Genomic DNA, 20,248 nt, shown 5'->3' on the forward strand with positions numbered 1-20,248 from the left:
CTGTAACATTAGCAGACGTTATGCACCTTTGCTGCACTATGTCAGGACTCCAGTTCCCTAATCCTTTCCTGGAATCTTTCTCCAGCCAGACTTGTGGGAGAGCCCAGAGTTTCACGCATTTTCTCTCTAAGCTACACCTGAGATGCCACTCCAAGATGCAGCAGAGGAAAGTTGGGCCTTGGTCTGGACTGGATAGTGTCCGGCTGCCAGACCTAAATGCTTTTAAGAAAGAAAGAACAATTATTTGCCAGGCAGGGAAAACATGGAGCATCCCTGGGGATGGTGTCCAGAGCTTGGTGGCAGGTGGCCATGGCAAAAGCTGGGATGGCTTCCCTGCTCCAGGATACTGCCCTTTTGGCTTCTGGAGGGAGCATTCCCCAACGTGGGTCAAAGGTCAGCTTTTATTGGGTCTGTCTGGATCTTTAGACCCAGTCGCACTTTTCAAGTTAACTGTGAGGACCACCCAAGGTAGTTGAGGTCCACTGGAGTATCCCCCACCAGGTGGGGGAGGGGCTGGAGGCGCTCAGACAACCTGGAAGCGCTGGGGGAGGCAGCACTTTCTGTCCTCGTGCACCCAATCCTCCCAGACCCCAGGCAGGAAAGGGTGATGGCTGCCTTGACATTCAGAGAGCCTCTGCTATCCTCAAGGATGGGCCTCAGCTTCTCTGCCGAATCCTACAAACCACCGAGACATCGTTAGTTGACACATTGTTAGTTTGCTTGTTGTTTCACCTTTTCCTGATTGACTGATTGATGGTTGGTGGTGGTGCACTTTCTCTGTGCAGAACCCAGTTGTGGTGGGAGGCTGCACTTGTAGTGAAAGGCTTTGCTCTCAGGTGATTCTTGGTTTCAAGTCCAGCCTTGGTGCTTACTAATCTCCAAATCAATTTTCCTCCTTCCCCAGGTTGTGAAAGAATGAAATGAGAACATAGGAACAGGACCCAGCACAGAGTCTGAAACATGGTGTCTATTAAATGGGAACAACTCTTGTTATTTTTCTTTTCTTTAAAGGTGGATAAGACACAGTCTCTGCCCCCACTCTCCCTTGTGCTGCTGGATGAGTGGTTTATTCTCCTAATAAGCTGGGGGAAAGCAAACCTTTCTTACCTTTGAATCATTAGCGGCCCTCAGTAGGAAGGAGCTCTCTGGGAACATCTTGGAGGTCAATTGTGTGTGAATAACCATCCCAGAATGGGCCTGGGGCCAGAGGTGGGCGCCTGAACTTTTATCACTGATGCAGTTCAATAAACATGAAGTCACTTAACCCACAGCTTGAAAATTCACTGTTCTGATTGAAGACTGGAACCAAAGGTTTTGCTTCGTGTTCTATTTTAAGGCTAATTGAATCAAAATAAGGCCAAGAGTAATTAGAGGCAAAACTTGCATCTTTACGTGTTATCTCTGCAGGGGAATGTCAGAAATGCACCTGCCCACCTAGGGTAGAAGGCAGGAGCTGGTAAATCCTGCTTCTATCCAAATCCCATCCGGCAGGGTCATGGGGCCTTTGATGAAAGTGACAGAAAGCAGCTGCTCAGGCCAAATGCCCACTGGAGAGGGCTAAGCTTGGGGCACAGCCCAGAGTGTGATGTGGGTGGTTCTCACATCCTCATCACCCCCCAGTTCCCTTTTTTTAGATTCTTTCATCCTGGGCAGGGTAAGGAGAAGCAATGAGGCCACTTCTGGAGCGCTTTTGTCCCCTGAAGAGTGGCAGAGCCAAAGAATAGGGGGCGAAAAGGCACGGAGAGAGGCCACCCTTGCAGCCCGTCCTTGGGCACAGAGCCAGGCGCTCCAGCCAGAGGGACCTGCAGTCAGAGCTCTGTTCAGGAGCTACCGGCCCCGTGACCTGGGGCCAGGTGCACAGCCTCTTCCAGCCTTGGTTTCCCCATCTGTAAACGGGTACCACAGCGCCTCACAGAGTTACTGTGAGAATTAGGGAAAAGTGTACATCAAGCTCTGAGCTCAGGGTCCAGCGATTAGTTGACAGGCATCGAATGGTCGCTCTGTGCTTACAAGATGGTCCAGTAGTGTGTGTGTGTCTCTGTGCGTGGAGAAAAGACTCAACAGTAATGTTTCCAATGTTAAGTGGTCAGTTCTGGGAGGAGATTACCACGGATTGTTTTCTGGTGTTTTTTTTTTGGTCCATAATTTTCCTTATATTCCAAATTTTGTCAGTGATCGTACATTACATTTATCATCAAGGAAAGATAAAACATATTGCTGTTAAGATAATCATATCAGTAGCTAGCATGTATTGGCCTTTACTTTGAGCTTTATTCCATTTCATCCTTGCCATAACTCTATGAAGTAGAAACTTATTATCCCCATTACTCAGATGAAGAAATTAAGACTCAGAGAGTGAAGTGACTTGCTTAAGATTCCGGAGCTAGTAACTGTAGACTCTCTACTTTGTCTGATGGCAAAGGTGTGCTCTGAACCTTTTTCTTAAGAAAAGCCTGGTGCCTCCTGGAGCAGCACGCCTTCTGTGAGCTAGATGTGGATGAGTGTGTGACATACAGGCTGTGCTCGTCGCCAGTGTTTCTCTCTGTGAGTTGCTACCCCCTCTTGTCCCCTTTGATCAGAGAGATGCTGTGAGTGAGGCGGAGGGGAAAAGGAACACAGTGAGTGGGGCTGGCTCGGGTCATCGCCCTTCAGTGTCCTAGAAGACACTTACGGTGCCCTTCCTCAGAATGAAGGAGAAAGTGGCTCTGAATGGAAAATAATTGAGAATAATGATGATGAGGGAATGGGCCTCTGACCTTTGACCTTTCCCCAGAGCGGCATTGGTCAAAGACCCCCTGGGCCTGTCCACAGCCAGGCTAACAAGCAGATTAAAAGAGGTCAGTGGGTTAAAGGGCCCATCTGCCTTTCTGCAGTTAGATTCCTCCCTGCCAGAGGTGAGGATGCTATGGGTGCTGCAGAGCTCCTGAGCTCCCGGGTTCTCTGTTTAAAATACATTGGTTCCTTGGCTCTCCATTGCCTTTCTGTGCACAGACTACTTATCCTCTTAACGACTTCTGCTGTTTTCTGAAAAGCTTGTTGACCACTCACCTGAAGGTGCACCCCTCTCATGCTGGAAAACATCAGTAGTTTCCACTCTCAAGGATTTCTAGGGCTTTCTCCTGCTTTCCACTAATTGTAACTGGCATAGATTTTACTATCTCCAAGTATCTGCATGATCGATTTACAATCATGTTCATTTTTTGTTAATTCCAAAAATCTCAAGGGCAAGAACTTCCATCCTCTCTTGGAGAAACCAGGTTGAAATACACAGGAATGTTTTCACATGTATTTGTCCTATGGGTAATGATATACTTTTCAGAGTTGAAACCGAAGCAGGTAAGGAAGGCTTTGACTCTGGTTAATTACTAGGAAAATAAAGACTCGAATATCAGGAAGGAGGAAAGAAAAACTCTGAAATTAGTGACTTCCTTCGGATGACATTCTGAGGAACACATTTTCCTCCATTTTTGTGTTAATATGTATAGAGAGTTATAATTGGTCCCTGTAAGGTAACCTGGCAGTGCTCACGTTACTTAAGCAACTGTTTTTGTGTGGAGCCAGCAAAAAGGAATTTCTTTATGGTTTTGTTTCTGGCTTCTGTCATACAATGCCAACCACCCAGAAGGTATGTGATTCAGCTTTTCTTCAGGGCCTCTAGGCCTCCAGAATGTGTGGACCAGCCTGCCATCATCCATCCAGCTCCGAGCATAGGGATCCTGGCTGGGTGACACAGGGGCTCTTCCCAAGGGTTGTTCTTTTTGACTCAGATGTTGCAGATGTGCTGGCTCTGCTGTCATAGGAGTAGCAGCCAGGGAGTTGGAGAGGCCGTGAAAGAGCCGGACCTGAGCCACCACTGAGAATGGGCAATAGGGTGAGGGGTTAGAATGAGTTGAAAGATATCATTTAAACAGGGTAACAAGGAGGTGTGACAGAGATATTTGGGAAGGCTGAGAGGTAGGAAAGGCTTGTCCTTGCCACCAAAGGTGCTAACTACTTCTGGTCAGAGGACTGTGGTGTGGGACAGAGGTGAGCACCTGCATTATATGTTATCTTTGTCAGAGTGAGAGAAGGGCTGTATGCTCACAGGGAACATGCTAGGACCCGAAGCACAAACAAATTATGGGAAGGGAGGTGCTTTAAACAGGGATTTACCAGCTCAAGTACGTGCCCTGGGCGTGAGGTGCCTGCAGAGGGTCCTGGTGAGCCTTGGTCCCCAGTTGTAGCTCCTGCCAACTTCTCTGGCATTGTTACTGTGTGAAGTTTCAGGAATCGAGACTGTAGACTAAGTCATTTCTGGTCAGAAACCTTTTGTGGAATCCTGTTTCCTAGGGGATGAAGTCCGATTCCTCCAGGCATTCAAGGCCCTCCAGATGACAGCCGCGTTTTAAGTCTTACTCTGCAGGCTTCCACACACAAGCTGTTCGTTCCGTTCAGCGTGGTCAGCCCTGTGAGTTTCCGCTTTTGCTGCTCCCTGGGCCTAAATGCTTCTTCCACCTGCCCATATACCATCCCATCTTCCAAAGCTCGGATCAAGTCCCCTTTCCTCTAAGAAGCTCTGCCTGACCACACCGCCTCCTGAGATCTCTGACAGGCAGTAGTGCCAGCCTGCCTTTGACCCCACGTTGCCTTAAATCCTGAGCTGCTTGTGTCTGTGCTGTGTCTCTGGTCCCAGACTTAGAGTAGTGACTAGGAGCATAGACGGTCAGCCTCAGTTCCCTCCCAGCTCTGCCACCAACTCTCTGTGTGCCCTTAGGAGAGTGTTACTCCATCTCTCTGAGGCTCAGTTTCTTCATCTGTAAAATCACGGTGATAACTCTTCCACATTTGGGCTTGTTGGGGTTGTTTGATAAAATATGGTGTCTTTGGAGGAGCCCCCAGTACGTAGTAAATGCTCATTAAATGTTAGCTATTGTCACCATGATGATGATGCATTCAGTCACTCCACAGATCTTTATGAAACGTTTACTACATGCTGGGGCATACACTAGTAAACAAAAAGAACTTTTTGCCTGTATATTTTAGTGAAGGAAACATGATAAGCAAAATATATATTGCTTTTTTATGGTGATGAATGCTATGGAGAAGAATATAGCGGGTAAGAAGGCTAGGGAGTCTGGGAGTGGTCGCTCTTTAATGTGGGGTGGTTAAGGAGGGCTTCATCGCAAATGGGTGTGTAATAATCATAATTTTCATTATTGTCACTCCTCAGGGAGGCATTATAAGTAGGTGACTGTATAATTTATTATCCAAGCCAGGACACTCCTGAGAGCGAAGGGGGTGCTTTTCGTAACTGCACTGGGATACGGGTGTCGGCCAGTCCCGTCCTGGGCGGGTGAGATGCTTTCATGCTTACACTTGGCTTTTCCATGTAGAGAGATTGGCTACAGCAGAGTCTGGTGTCAGACAGCCCTGAGTTATTCAGATCCTGGGTTCTGCCACCTTCCAGCCGTGAGATCTTGGGCGAATCATTTAGTCTCTTTGCACCTCAGTTCCCTCATCTGTTATGCATCCCTAGTAGGGATTTTCTGAGAATTCAGTGAGATAATGCAAGTAAAGCATTCAATGCAGGACCTGATACCTCATAAGCAGTCAATAAAAATTCGTTACCATCATCCTCATCAGAGCAAGGTTAGAAATTGTTCTTTTTCTTATCTCTCGCTGTGCCTGGGCAGGGGTTAAGGATATGCAAGGTGGAGTAATTAATATTAGGGTTGGAAATGTAGCTGAGCAGTGGACTTGGAATGAGCTGGCTTGATCTGCCAAGTAGTTGCTCTTCCATCCATACTTATAGAATGTAGGAATCACGCAGTGTTTGAACGCTGGACTCAATGGTTGGATGGGGGACGTCATGCCAGGGCAGCCACAGGAAGATTTGGATGGTAGAGTCCAGGAATAACAATCTTGGAATGTTAGTTCAGGAAGGGTCCCCATGCCTAGTGGCCCCCAACAATCCATTTCACAATGGCGGAAGCAGGGACCTAGAGAGATGAAATGACTTGCCCAAGGCCTCATGGCCTGTGACCAGTTTTAATGCATCTGCCATTACTCCTCCTGCAAAGATTACGAAGAGCAAGAAGAGAACACTTAGAATTCCACCTGGAAAAGCCATGTTTCTTTGGAAACGGACCGCAGATGACGTAATCCTGCCGTATCCCATTACCCGGGACTTGGCTAATCTTTGTACAAAACTTGTTTTGGTGAAACTTGAGCCTGGAGAAGCCAACTAAAGTATATTACTTTCTCACTGTTGAATGCCTCCTAGACTTGGGCTCACATTTAATCTAAAGAGTAAGGTGATATTTCCTGAGATAGCAGTGAGTTCATGTTTTGAAATTAAATGAACTGAGTTTATTGCCTTGGTTGGCTTGCTTCTTTTAGGTGCTAACTGCAGTAGTAAATGTTCTCTCCACGGAGTAACGTCTGGCTGCTGTGTGGGGAGGAGTGGAGAGCTATAGACACCATAGTTTTCAGTACTTAGTAGCTGTCTCATTGCCTCTCTTGTCAGGCCTATTCCAGATTGATCTATATTTTGGTTTAAGGGGGCCCTTACCTGAATAAATAAATTTCTGACCCAGGACAGTTTGGGGACAACTAGGTTTGTTTTACATTATGTTTCCTGGGTACATGCTGCGTGCTGTCTGCCCTCTCTTGTTCCCAGGATGCTTATTACTCAGTGAAGAATGGCTGCACACCTACCTCACATAATTAAGGAGGAGAAAAATTCTATTCATGGACCTTGTTGGACAGCAGGTTGGTCAAAAAAGAAAAAGAACGTGTATGTAATCAGATAGTGCTAGGAATTTGGAGTTTGGGGCATTGTTCTTTTCACGTGATTCCTGGAAGCGTTCTGTACTGTAAGATTGTGGAGACTGGTATACAGCTGAAGTAGACTTCTTCAAGGAGACAGCTGGAGTCTCAAGGCCATAGATGGTGCAGTTCCAAGATGTTTCAGCTGCTAAGCCCTATTGATCATGTCTCCACGGTAGCCATGTGGATAAAGAACCCCCTTTCCCGTGTCACCTCTTACTTTTGGCTTACCTTGCCTCTCTGCAGACACCTGCTGCAGGATAAACCCTGGGAGGGCAGCGGTCCAGTCTCCCTCATGTTCCCCAGACCCAATGCAGCACCTGGCACACGCCGCATGTTCAATTAATGGGGCCACTAGAAAGTCACCATTCTGACTTTTCAACATAATGCAGAGTGGAGTCACACGAAGTGTGGGGTTGTTTGTGGTAAGGTTAATGAAATGACTGGAGTGAATCCAAGCTGCAGCTGGCAGGGGTTCCTGTGTCTCTGTGGGTTCAGATTAGTCTTGGTCCAGGCTAGTCTTCAGTTCCTGCCCAGTAGAATCCCTCCAGATTCGTTGTTAGTTGAGGGTTTTGGGATTCTGTAGCTGCTTGGGGTGGCCAAGACACTGGTAGTTATTCCAGGAGTTTTCCAGTGTGACGGCTTCTGGGTGCTTCCCAAGGCAGATTGAGCCGGGAATACGAGGGATGTGAAGATCACCTCACACCTCCCAAGGGGGTGGTCATTTCCCCATCTCGCCTCCCATCCCCTCTACCCTTCTTCACACACACGCAAGATAAGACCTTTACCTACCCTCTGGAGAATGGGGCTCTGGACTGAGGTTGGGAACAAACTACCAGGCCCTATATATTGGAATTCAAGTTATCTTGAAGCCCAGTTCTCTCTGGGTTTTCCTTCGTGTCCCAGGCTGGGAGTTGATGGGTTCTGGGGCTCAGCTCACTGAGGCAGAGTTCGTTCCCCTCGTGCTCTATGTGAGGCGTAGCTGTGCTTTGAGAGCAGAGGGGTGGGAGTCTGATGAAGACCTTTTTCTTCTGATGTTTAGTGTCACATTTGGAAGAAGAGAAGCTGCAGCCCGTGTGGCCAGTCCCTCTGAATTTCCGTGGCCTCAGGCTGTCAGTTCAGTAGTGTTTTTATAGTTGCTCCAGGTTGTGAACATTTTGTGTGTCCCAGCTGCTGTGTTCCATTCTGGGGAATGCAAAGATGATGGAGATGTCATAGCTTCCTCCCTGGGTTTGTATTTTGGCGGGACTCTGTAGATACAGTAAGCAAGGGCTGAGGCAATGGTGGGGAAAGGCATTCTTTGGGTAGGAGTGCTGTCGTGGAGGTGAGGTGGCAGGGCCAGCCAGCTGATTGTCAGTGGCCAGCAGAGAAGACGGAGTTTAAAGATTCCTGAGGCTTTTAGCCTGGGACACCTGGACTATAGCACTGTCACTGAGAGAAATCAGTGTCAGGAGGAGGAGCAGGGTGGAGAGAGGGGAACGAGACATGACGGCTTGGTTTGGTAGTGCCATATTGGAGGTTATAGGTATCACTTTTCAAGTTTTATTGAATACATATCTAAACTGTGGCCAAAACTATGCAGGGGGATGTGAACGCAGCATAAGTCAAGACTGTGCCCTCATCCCTCCTCCCTTCCTAGGCACAGAGACAAGTGGCCTTTATTAGCCTAGTAATAAAACTTTTTGGTAAGTACCTTTTAACTTCTCAAATCCAGGACTTCTGACGAGTTGTGAAGAACATGACTTAGGCCTGAGTCCAAAGGAAGACTTCCTGCCTTCTCTCCCAGGAATTGGCCGTAGGGTAGACCTAACATGACTGACCACCTGGACTCCAAGGCTGAGACTAAATAGAGAGAGAAAGAGGGCCAGAGGTGCCTGTGTCCCAGAAGTAAAGGAAACGGCACAGAGCCCAATTCCTGCCTTTAAACACAGTCATCCCACCCGCCAGTAAACTGGGGCCCCTTGGAATACTGATCTCTGCCAGGTCAGATTAGACACATCTCCTGTGGTTGTGGAGAAGGCAGGCCAGTAATACTGATGGTGCTTCCTTCTTTTGGGAATCTAAGTGGGATCTTGGATAAAGGGAGAAGGGCAGAATTTCTATTCATCCTCACCATGCTTTCCTGCCATTAGACTCTTAACAGGCCAGCTGGGGAGGCCAGACTAACACGGGGGAAGATGCTTCGACAAATTATCCGGCAAGAACCGTGTGCCAGCCACTCGCATGCATGGGAAAACTTTGTGCTGGCAAGCTGTGGTCTGAAGCAGGACCTAGTAATCATCCAGAGACTGTAGATTAAGTGCTGTAGGAGATCAGAGGGAGGCAGCCTGTAGAGCGCATTGATTTTAGAAATAAAAAGAACTTGGCCCAAATCATTGCGGCCTTGGGCAAGTTACTTAAACTCATCTGAGCTTTGGTCTTTTTGTTTTTTTTGTTTTTTGAATTTTATTGAGGTCACATTGGTTTATAACAGCATGTACATTTCAGGTGTGCATCATTATATTTCGACTTCTGTATAGATTGCATTGTGTTCACCACCAAAAGTCTAGTCCGTCCGTCACCATACATATGTTGAGCTTTGGTTTCTGTGTCTGGAAGATTGGTGGAGTCTTTTCCTCCCAGGGATGTCAGAAGTCTTAAAGAGATATGTGTGTGACAACATGGTGGCATACCTAGAGAGGTGCCAGCACACAGCAGGGGCTGGAAAAATCAGACTCCTCTGAATTCAGACACAGCAAAGATGGGTCTCCTTAGGGAAGCCTTGACATCCTAGGACTTGGAGCTGGCCTTGAAGGATAGGTAGAATTTGGGGTGGGAGAAAGGAAAGGATGTGAATAGGGTGAATGGTAAGTGTAAAGACTCCCATTCTCTTGATTCTAGAAATTTCTTTCATAAGTTAGCTAGCAGGAGAGAGGATTCTGAGTAGGACCACTGGCTTCTCCCAGCCCAGAGAGAGAGGACTTACCCTCTGCTCCTCGAAGGAGCCTGCGTGCCAGTCCCACTTTCTACTTTCTCCATTCTGAGCAGTATGGTTCCAAGGACAATTTCACATGAATATTTCAAATTTAATATGTGCCAGATGTGGTGCTGGGTAACCCCTCAAACTGTCATCCCTCCTCACTCTTCCCACATCTGTGAGCCAGACTTCTTAACCTTGGCGCTATTGACACTTGAGGCCAGGTAAGTGTGTGTTGTTGGGGCTGTCTTGTGCATTGTAGGATGTTTAGCAGCATCCCTGGCTTCTACTACTGTAGAATGTTTAGGAGCAACCCCCAGTCATGACGATCAATGACATTCAACGATGTCTCCGTAAATTTCCAGATGTCCCCTAGGGGGCAGAATCACCGCTGACTGACAAGCACTGCAGTAAATGGTCCTGCCCTTTACCAGCTGCTCAGGTCAGAGCTTGAGGCGTCATCCTAGGTTCTTCCTCTTTCTACACTCCTTCAGTCCAATGGGAAGTTGCTCTGTTTGAACCTCCCCAGGAGATCTAAAATCCCACCACTTCTCTTTCTCACAGACAGGACACCATCCTCTTTTGCTCAGAGAACCACAGTAGTCTCCTAACTAGACTCTGTAGTTTCACTGTTGTCCGCTTCCCCTCCATTCTCCATACAGCACCAGGTGGTGTCAACATAGAAATGGCACCGCTTCACTCTCCTGCTTCGAGTACATTGCAGTGGCTTTGCCTTGCACAAAGAGTAGAATCAAGCTCCTCGCCGTGGCTTGAAGACCCTGAACCATCGACTCTCATCTGTACCTCCTTCAGTTGCTCACCAGGCTCCGGGTGTACCATCCTGCCCTGAACGCAACAAGTTCCCACCTGGGGAGGTTTGCCTGTGGGAACCCCTTGACCTGATGCTCTTCCCCCCACTTTTTTGCATGACTGGCTCTTTCTCATCCTTTAGGACTCAACCTAAATGAGGCTCCTTCCTAGAGACCTTCCCTATCCCATGTATCTCCCGTAGCTCTCCCCTTCAGAATCTCAGTCTCTTGTTTTTTCCTTCATAACACCGATCACAGTTAGTGACAGGCCATCTCCTTCATCAGATTGCTGGCCTCTGTGAAGGCAAGAATCATGCTGGGTTGCTTTTAACCCTGTCTCCACTATCAGGCACAAGAGAGATGCTCGATAAATTTGTGTTGACTAAGTAAATCAATTAATCTTATCATCCTTCTTGAGGAAGAGAGGTGCCGTGACTCTAGTTTAAAATTGGTCATCGCAGGGGGCTGGCCCCGTGGCCGAGTGGTTAAGTTCGTGCACTCCACTACGGTGGCCCAGGGTTTCGCTGGTTTGGATCCTGGGCGTGGACATGGCACCGCTCATCAGGCCACGTTGAGGCAGTGTCCCACATGCCACAACTAGAAGGACCCACAACTAAAATATACAACTATGTACTGGGGGAATTTGGGGAGAAAAAGCAGAAAGAAAAAAAAAAAGAAAGAAAAAAAGATTGGCAACAGTTGTTAGCTCAGGTGCCAATCTTTAAAAAAAAAATAGTCATTGCAGACCTCCGGAATTATACTTCCAATAAAATAACCAATATAGCAATTTTCTTCTTTGAACCTCTCAGGACTATTAGCACACTGCCTAAGAAAGAGTAGCCTTCTTGTGTAGTAAGAATTTATGTAATAAATATTATATGAGTGCCTAATGATTAAAATAAACAGATTTTAAGCAAGCAGTTGAAATCCCAAGATGATTCTCTGACCTTCTCAAACCTTAAAGGGAAAGTTTGATCCTCCCCGCCCTCCGCCTGGCCCCACATCTAAGACATTGATGCTATTTTCGGCTATTATTATTATATAGTTTTTAGAAGTAACTGGAATGTACAAATGGCATACTGCCTGGCCCATAGTAGATGTTTAATACATTTTTGTTGACTTGAATTGAATCGAGGCACTTAAGAAAAAAGAAAATTAGGCAGGTTGCTGTCCAGGGACGTGTACTCAGGTCTCACCTTCGAAATGAATTAGTAAGTCAATAGGTCTTAATTAGAGACAGACGAATTTCATATCCTCTGAGACTGTACTGTTCAATGGGAGAGACAAAGACTTTGGAGAACAGGATAGTATATAATTATACTAAACAGCATGGTACCGTTTTGGGTATCTTCTGAGTTGCTTTGAATTAGTATTAGGGCTTTTTTCCCTCTTTCTGGACCAGATTCAGCTGTAAGAAGCATGGAGAAGTAATGAAGATTCCTCACATTCTCAGACTGCTTTCTGGGAATCCTGCAAAGTCCCGACTTCTTCTCTGATTACTCTTCTCATGGCTGAGTTCAAGAGCATTTTGCAAACCCGGACTTTGAATCTGGGAAAATGCTTTATGACCATTTTTATGACCTCAAAGCAACCCTCTAAGGCAAGTTATTTCCCTGTCTTTGCCAAAGGGGGAAAACCAAGGGCCTGGTAACTTGCCCAGGATCTCCCAGCCTCAGATGCTCACTCGTGGGCGGCTCTCATGCCCCCGGCCACATGCTGTCTCTCCTTCCGTTAGACGTGCCTCGGCTGCACTGGGAAGGGCCTGTCAGCAACCTCAGCCCACTTTTCCATGGACTTCATAGTCTTCCTCAGGAAGGAGGAAGGCCCATTTCAGAGAACCATATACTGTTAGAGCTGTAAGTTTTCAGTGCAAAGTTCTAGTCCAAACCAATCCTTTTATAGTTGGGCCAACTGAAATCCGGAGAGGGAAAGTGATTTGCTTCAGGGCACAGCCCAAGTTCTCCTGACTCCCAGCCCAGTGCATTTTTTATTCCAACACAGTTGTCTCTTATTAGAAAAGCGTCCTCAGCACCCATGAGGCTTCATTTCTTAGAGGCAGGATAGCACAGTGAGCAGAGCAAGGGCTTTTTGGGGTTTCTTTGAGAGGTGGTTAGGGCAATGGTTACAAGGCCTCTGGGGCCAGCCTGCCTCGGTTCCCGTTCCAGGCCAGCTGTTCACTGTGTGACCTTGCTTAACGTGTCTGGGCCTCAGTTACTCTCATCTGTGATGTGGGGATAATCATAGTACCTCCCGTGTGGGGTGTGCTGAGGATTAAATGGGTTAATATGTGTAAAGATCTCAGAGCCGTACCTGGCACAGCATCAGGACTGTGTAAATGTTGCTCTCCTTATCATTGTGTGAATCCCAACTGTTGCTCACTGGCTGTGTGACCTTGGGCAAGTTATTTGATACCGCTGAGCCTCTGATTCCTCCTCTGTAGGAATAATTCTGGCCTAGCAGGATTGTTGAATAGATTAGAGATCATGCATCGGAGCATCTGCCTGTCAGGAGGTGCCGAGTCAATGGGCGGATCCCTACTGCCTCCAAAGGTGTGAGAACGTTGTGTTTGTGAGTCAGTGAGCACAGCATCTGCCACCAGGTTGGTGTTTAAATTGTTTCTTTCTCTTACTCTTGGCAAAGGGGAGGACAATAAGGCCTGGATCTGCTACCAGCTTCAATGGTGCTCATGTAAAAAGAATATGACTTGTATTTTTTATTAGTTACCATTTGTTGAGTATGGGCTAGGTGGCCGGCACTGTTCTGTGCCTTTCTGTGCATTATCTCCTGTAATCTGCACTATAGCCCTGTGACATAAGTGCTGTTAGTATCCCCATTGTATAGATAAGGAAACTAAGTCTCAAAGATAACGTACTCCAAGTCACAAGGTTCGTGGGAGGGGGAACCACACTATTGAACCCAAATCAATCTGGCTTGAAAATCTGTGTTCTTAACTACATGCTGCTGGGAACCGTGTCAGGACCTGGTTGCAGATGAGTCCTGCAGGGGTTGACATCACTCACCAAGGACACCAGAGGAGGATGGAGCACCCTCCCGGGTTAACCATTACCACCTCACCAGCTGCCAGATGACAAGAGGGCAAGGTGAAGGAACTGCATCCTGGGACTCCTCCCCTCGCCCTCCGGCCCCGTTACGGCACACACCAGTCTGCTTCAGCCCGTGAGCGCGCCAAGCCTGCCAGGTTCCCCTCCCGGCCCAGGTGCGGAGCAGACACTGGCGTGGCTGGTCTCCAGGCCTGGCGCTGGGCAGGAAGAAGCAGGGCCTGAGAGCTATTCAAAGGAGCATCTTAATCTGCAGAGGAGAGAGACCCCATCCCATTGCTGTAGCACACGTTAGCAGAGTTGGGGTGCCATAGAGTTCTTCCCTTAGTAAGAGTTCCCAAGTGAGGACATCTGTGACTGGTCACCTTTCTTAAGTGAGGTAAGAGCTCTGGGCAAGCTGAGTGGTCGGGTTGGAGCCCCGCGCTGTAACCATCCAGGAGCAGGCACTCAGTCCCCCTAGAGGAGAGCCTGGCTGGGGCTGAGGGCAGCTGTAAGGTGTGGAAAGCACATGGGGCTCGGGATGGACTCATTCGGATTTCAGCCCTGCTATGCACCAGTTACACGGGTCTGGGGCCCGTTTACTCCCCTCTAGTATGGAGGTGGCCATTCCTTCCCATCTAAGAGGACTTCTAGTGGGGTTATATGGCAAACCATGTGAGCAGAGGTGCAAACACAGCACTGAGCCCCAAGGAGATGCTTCTCAAAGGTTCACTACCTTCGGCCCTCTCTGCTGGGCAGCCCTTCCCACGTTGGGGAAGGACAGCCTTGGGCATGCGGGCATGGAGTGCCTTTCTTCACATGCACGGCTGATTTATACACCTAAGTGGGAGTGGGAGGTGATTCAGTTCGGAAACTGAAGGGAGAAGCTCCCTTCCCGCCTGTCTCCCTGACAAATACACTTTAGGTCCAGGTCACAGCCTCTAGGAACTCCTGTGCCAGCGACACTCCTGCCTGGCCTAGCTCCCTCGGCCTCTCACTGTAAGTTCTTCTGGAAGTCAGAGGCCTCACTGCTGGGGATTTGGTTCTCGGCAGTGGAGAGCACGGCCGCCTCTAGGTGCGAAGCTCAGCGCTGTGGTCTGCTGCAGGGGAGAGCGCTCCTTGTCAAGAAGCGCCGTTTCTGGACCACTGGAGACCCACATTCTCAGCGTCCGCCATGCACAGCAGGCTTCCAGAGGGCGGCAGAAAACCTCTTCTGCTCTTTGAGGAAGCTGGGAAGCAAAGGCCTTCTCCGCGAACTTGCCAGCCCTTGGGGAGCTCAGCCTGTGCTGGGGTGTGGGCTCTGGGTTATGTCTCCCTTTGGGACATCTCTGCTCTATTCGGGCCTTCCGGCTTCATTAATCAGTACCCTTAATACCCTTATCTCAGCATGCCTTCTGGGTTTACTGAAGCATCATGCCAGTGCACATTCTTCCGTGGAAGTTACAGTTCGTTCTGGGGGAGGTTTCGGGCTCTTAACTTTGATACTGCAGAGTAAGGGTGGGCGCGGGCTGTGGGGGAGGCGGGGCGGGGCAGGCAGGGAGCTCCTGACTGCGGGTTTTGAGGTTGCCGCTTTTCCGTAATAAGGCTGGAGGTGCTGCTCGGAGCTTGTCCCCGTGCGTACTGTAAGTAACAACAATTGCTCGTTGTTAGATTTGAAGATGTTTGTTGCCCATCTCTGCTCTGGAACCAGTGGCTGTGTCTATAATTACTTTCACTTTTATGATGATCGAGTTTAGAAAAGCCAGTCAAAGCAGGTAAAATTCCAGCCAAGTTATAAAGTACTCATTCAGGAAGCTTCTGTGCAGTGCCGAAGTGTATCCAGTCTCTTTCAGTTGCTTTTCTTCACTTCCTTCAGTTTCCATTACCATCACCTGGCCCGAGCTCCTTGCACCTGGGCTGTTCCAGTAGCCGAGAGGCTGGGCTCCCTGCTTCCACTCCTGACCCCACCATCCCCCCATTCTTCCCACAGTTGGCCAGAGGGGTCTTTTGAGAACTGAGATCATGTTGCTCCCTGGTTAAACCTTCCTGCGGCACGTAGAATAAAATCGACACATACCCCATCACGGCTTGGGGGGGGTGGGTTTCCCGTGTCACCTGGCCTCCTGACATCGTCCTCTTCGAGGGGAGGCATGGGGACTCCTTTCTGTTCTCTGAGAAGCAATTTCAGGCTCCTTGCCACCTCTGAGCCTTTGTCTTGGCTGTTCCCTTGCCCAGAATTTTCTTACCTGGCTCTTCACATGATGCTTCCTTCTCATTTTATCCTCAGAGAAGCTCCCCTGAGCCCCCAACCATTGAGGTGTCCCTTCATCACCACCTCATGTCACTCTCTTTCCTTCCCTCATAACACATCACAGACACCGAAATGGTCTTGTTTATAAACGAATTAACTTGTTTATCATCCATCTCACCCAACTTGTGGGGAAGTTTCCTGACTTCAGGGACACTTCTGCTTTTCTGCGGAATTCCTGGCACCTAGCACAGTATCTGGTCCAAAGGCAGGGTCCGATTATTATTTGTTGAATGAATGACCAAACGTACCAGCAAATACTTCAGCAGGGTCCTTGGAAAAGGATCACCTGTACTTGGGGTTGTCAGGAGGCTTTCTTCTCACCTCACCTGAGCCAGCAATGCATCCTCCTTCCCCAGTCTGTTAGGATCCTATGCCAGTTGGTTGTATTGATTTTCATCTTTCTCACATTGCATTTATTGCATCCCCTTTAAGCTCTGAGTCTTGTGGATGGGCTTTGTAGCTGCTGAAGAACCCAACTCAGTTGCCTTACACAGCAGGTATGACTCCACTCCACAAAAAACATGGAAGCCAGTGTGTTAATGACAATGAATATGATATCCTTTTCGCCAGACTTTCTCCCTTATCAAACATATTCTAGGATGTGCTTTGTGACGTCTCTGCTAAAATTGACCATGGTAGGTCCACAGGGAATTTGGCCTCATCCTGCACTGTTAGTGGTGGGTTACTTCCTCGGCCTTGATCCCAACTTCTCTCTTATGCCCTCTTATGCCGGGTCTTGGGGCATCTTAGGTGCCAGTAGCATTTTGATGAGGTGGCTGGAGATAAAATTAACCAGCTCCTTTTCCTGTCTTAATTGTGAATCTGCATCCTGGGGTTACCTGAGCTCTGCAGCCATAGCTCTGTGGCTGAGGGAGTCAGCCACAGACTAGTGCCACTTTTATTTGGTGCCAGCTGTATGCCAACCTGGCTATTATTTCCTAACTTCTTGGCTAGTTCCTCAGAGGAAAGCTAGTGCATTTGCCTCCCCCTGAGGGCACCTGGAGTGTAGGCACTTGACCTTTTGTGGCTGCACCCTCTCCAGGTTCAGTGGGGGGAGTCTCCCTTCCATCCTGTCATATCTGGTTGGAAGAGGAGAAGCCCATGACTCTCAGAATTGCCCAGAAACTCTTATTCCCTCCCTCTACACAGATAGGAAGCGAGGTAGGTATTCATTCTAGCTTCAGTATCATTTATGTTCATGAATATTCACAAGGACCCAAAATAAATAAGTATTTTTGAGAAGGCTATATCTAGATACTAACATTTTCCCAGTTAACATTTGTTTATTTGAATAATTTATTGCAAACCTTTCTCCTCCTCCAACTCTAGGATTATGCATATCAAAAACTGCGTTTAGGTAAATAAATTCAACTGAAGACAATCATTGACATTCAACATGTAATTGAGAAGATGTAACTGCCCCTTTCCGTCCCCCTCAGCACCCTATGGAGTAAGCAGGCACGTTCACCGGCTTCCTCTCCCAGGCCCAGGGGTGAAGCAAACGAGGTTGAGTAAGCTGCCCAGGGCTTCAGTCTTCAAAGCCTGTTGAAATTCCTGACTCCATCCAACAGTCTTCCTTAGAACCAAGTTATTCCCAAGAGCCCAAGAATTCAAGTGGGACAGAATGTTATTTAAAATGAATTGTGAACATTCTCGGAGCCACGTCAAACTATCCTGATAAGCCAAGAGATTAGATTTGAAATTCTCCAGAAAATATATTTGTAAGAGTTAAGTCAGTATTGCCCAAGCTTAGTGATTCTTATACCACATTCATATTTTTGCCATATTTGTATATCACTTGGATTGCTTATTTATTTACTAGCTTCCTTCAAGTTGGCTACTTAATTTGAAGAAATTTATTTAGAGAGGAAACCATATATTCCAACTATAAATGCAAAAGTGGTATCATTGGGCTTAGTAGAAAGCAATCATAAAAATAAATACATAGCTATTAAGATGTTCATGTGTGTGCAGTGTAAAATCTTACAAAGCATACCACCAGTGGTTCGTGTGCCACACCTTGTGGAACACAGATTAATAAAGGAAATGTAACTCATCTTGACCAGAGAAAAAGGAAGACAGCCCAGGGAAAGGAATCGGAACTATCAAAGCTCACAGAATGGCCAGAAAGTTTGAGGCTAACTTTTAATGCTGAGTTTGCCACCTCGTAGTGTGGTGAAAATTTGTTTCAGTGACACATCTGCTTTTGTCACCCAGGTTTGCTCTGGGACAAATGTTGGCAGTTGTTTCTTTTCCCAGCGTCCGATTTTGTAGGTCTTTTGGAGCTTCAAGCCCTCCTTGGTCATGGGCACTGTTGGGTAATACACACTCTCATCTGTCAATTCCACGGACCATATTGGCTTTGAGAGGTGCTGTGGGAAGGTGCCTGTTGAGGTTGAGCCAGCTCCAAGGATGAAAATAAATCTGGATCCCTGATGGACTCATGTAGTGAGACGCTCCTAAAACCAGGGTAGGTGCTACATTGCATAGAGATAATGTGATACGTGGTTACAGAGCTTGAGAAGCTGAAGAGCAAATTTGGAACTTAATCACTTGGATTTAATCCAGCAATAGGAACTGTTCTAGGTAGCTCAAGCAGGAAGGGATTTAATACAGGGAATTGGTAACGTATAAAATTGCTGGAAGGACAGAAGTTTGGAGAGTGCACTTGGACTCTTGGTTTCAAGGCCAAACCACCAGAGCTGAGATCTAGAGGGCCTGCTATGTTAGAGCTGTTATACTACCCTGCTGCCCCCACCCCCCACCACGTCTCTGACTCCCATGAAGCTGATGACCAGATGCTGAAACCTGAAGTCTGGCTTCCACAATCACTCCCATCTGTTGGAATTTGCTGGCCAGCCCCCTCTGCCTCAATCCTGCCCTCCAGACCTCATGCAGGTGCGATTTATTGGCTAAACTTAAGTCACACCTAGAGCCTCAGCTGCAAGGGAGTACAGGCTATGCTTCCAGGCTCCGCAATATGGAGGAGGAGGAGAACATAGGAGGGGGAAGAAATGGATGCTGTGTGCCGACAGACAACATAACCACGGGGAGATAAAGCAGATAACTAACCACAGTAAGAGTGCAAATTCCAGCTACATGGTAACAAGCAGTGAGTTCCAGCAAAGCCACAGGAAGGAGAGAACAGTATTGGCTTGATCTGGCCCTTGCGGAATTCTGGTCAGGGTGTGTCGGGGGATGTGATAGAGAGGTCCTTGGTCAGGGAAAGTCAGAGATGGAGCAGTGCAATACTACAATCTATCTCCTGGCATGAAGGCCTAAAAACCTCCAATCTCCTTTTTCTTGACCTCTTACTAGGTTTCATGCATTATACTGAAAACATTTTATATGCGGTATCTCAGTTCTTCCTCGGAATGTTATTTCTCCTCATTTTAGCCTTAGCCTAAGTGACCCCCCAAAGTCACACAGCTATTAGGCAGCTGAACCACGATGCTAAAGTCAGGTTAGCCCGACATTAAGGCCAGCATGCCCAGTCACTAAGCCACACTGCCTCTCCGTGGAGGGCAGGGAGGGTGGAGTTGAGACTGGGGCCAGGTTATGATGAGCTGGAATGCTAGGCTGAGGATTCTGAACTTGATCTGAAGTGATGAGAGAGGTCACTGGAGGTTTGAGAACAGGAGAGTGACATGATGGAGGTGTGCAGGTGGATCCAGCAGGAGACGGGGGGCTTGATTGGCGTGAGGAAGGGCCAGAGGCAGAGAGCAGCTAGGAGACAGAGGAGTGGGTGAAATTTTGTTCCTTCAGGCTCCCGGCCCTGACCCCCCACCAGCGTCTTCAATGGTTTTTCAAAGAGGATGAACTCTTTCCCTAGCAGTTCCTGAATCCCAGGTGATTTCCACCTTTCAGTTCGGGCAGGGAAGCAGATTCCTTCTGAAAAGCATTTTTCCTTCATTCGCTGATGGTTTTGATATTAGACTGTGGCCAACGGTCAACGTTCCCACACAAATCATTCTCTTTCTTTTTTGTACAACTTTTTAGTGCAGTGACAATGACATTGATGATTTATCTTCTGCCTGAGCTGCTCCAGTCATGATAGTCATTTGGAGCGGGCCACCCTCTGTGGACATGGACGGTGAGACGTGATGGTTCGGGTTACAAGGAGCTAGTTCTAGGACAGTGGATGAATTTTTGAATGAGAAATACCTGGTTTGAATCCCTAGTCTGCTTCTTTGTGTTTGGAACGTACTGGACTTGGGCAGCATACGCAGCTTCCCTGAGCACAGTCTCCTGCTCTACAGGGTACGGGTCACGATGCTGACCTCACCAGCTTGTCGGAAGGACTCACCAGAGTCATGTGTGTGAAGCATTCATCATGGCAGGCCTGCAT

General features: G+C 47.8%; 1 protein-coding gene across 13 annotated transcripts in view; it reads left to right on the forward strand.

The window, feature by feature from the left end:
• NAV2 (neuron navigator 2) overlaps positions 1-20,248 on the forward strand; it is a 706,640-nt gene that overhangs the window by 388,322 nt on the left and 298,070 nt on the right. The window contains exon 1 of one of the 13 annotated variants that reach the window (XM_070624498.1): positions 13,770-14,010. The exons of the other annotated variants lie outside the window; for them this stretch is intronic. The gene's annotated coding sequence lies outside the window, so the exon portion shown is untranslated. Of the gene's footprint in view, positions 1-13,769; positions 14,011-20,248 lie in introns of those variants that run through there. 13 annotated transcript variants of the gene reach the window in all.

The sequence above is a fragment of the Equus przewalskii genome, chromosome 6 (assembly GCF_037783145.1).
Source record: "Equus przewalskii isolate Varuska chromosome 6, EquPr2, whole genome shotgun sequence".
Lineage (NCBI taxonomy): Eukaryota > Metazoa > Chordata > Mammalia > Perissodactyla > Equidae > Equus > Equus przewalskii.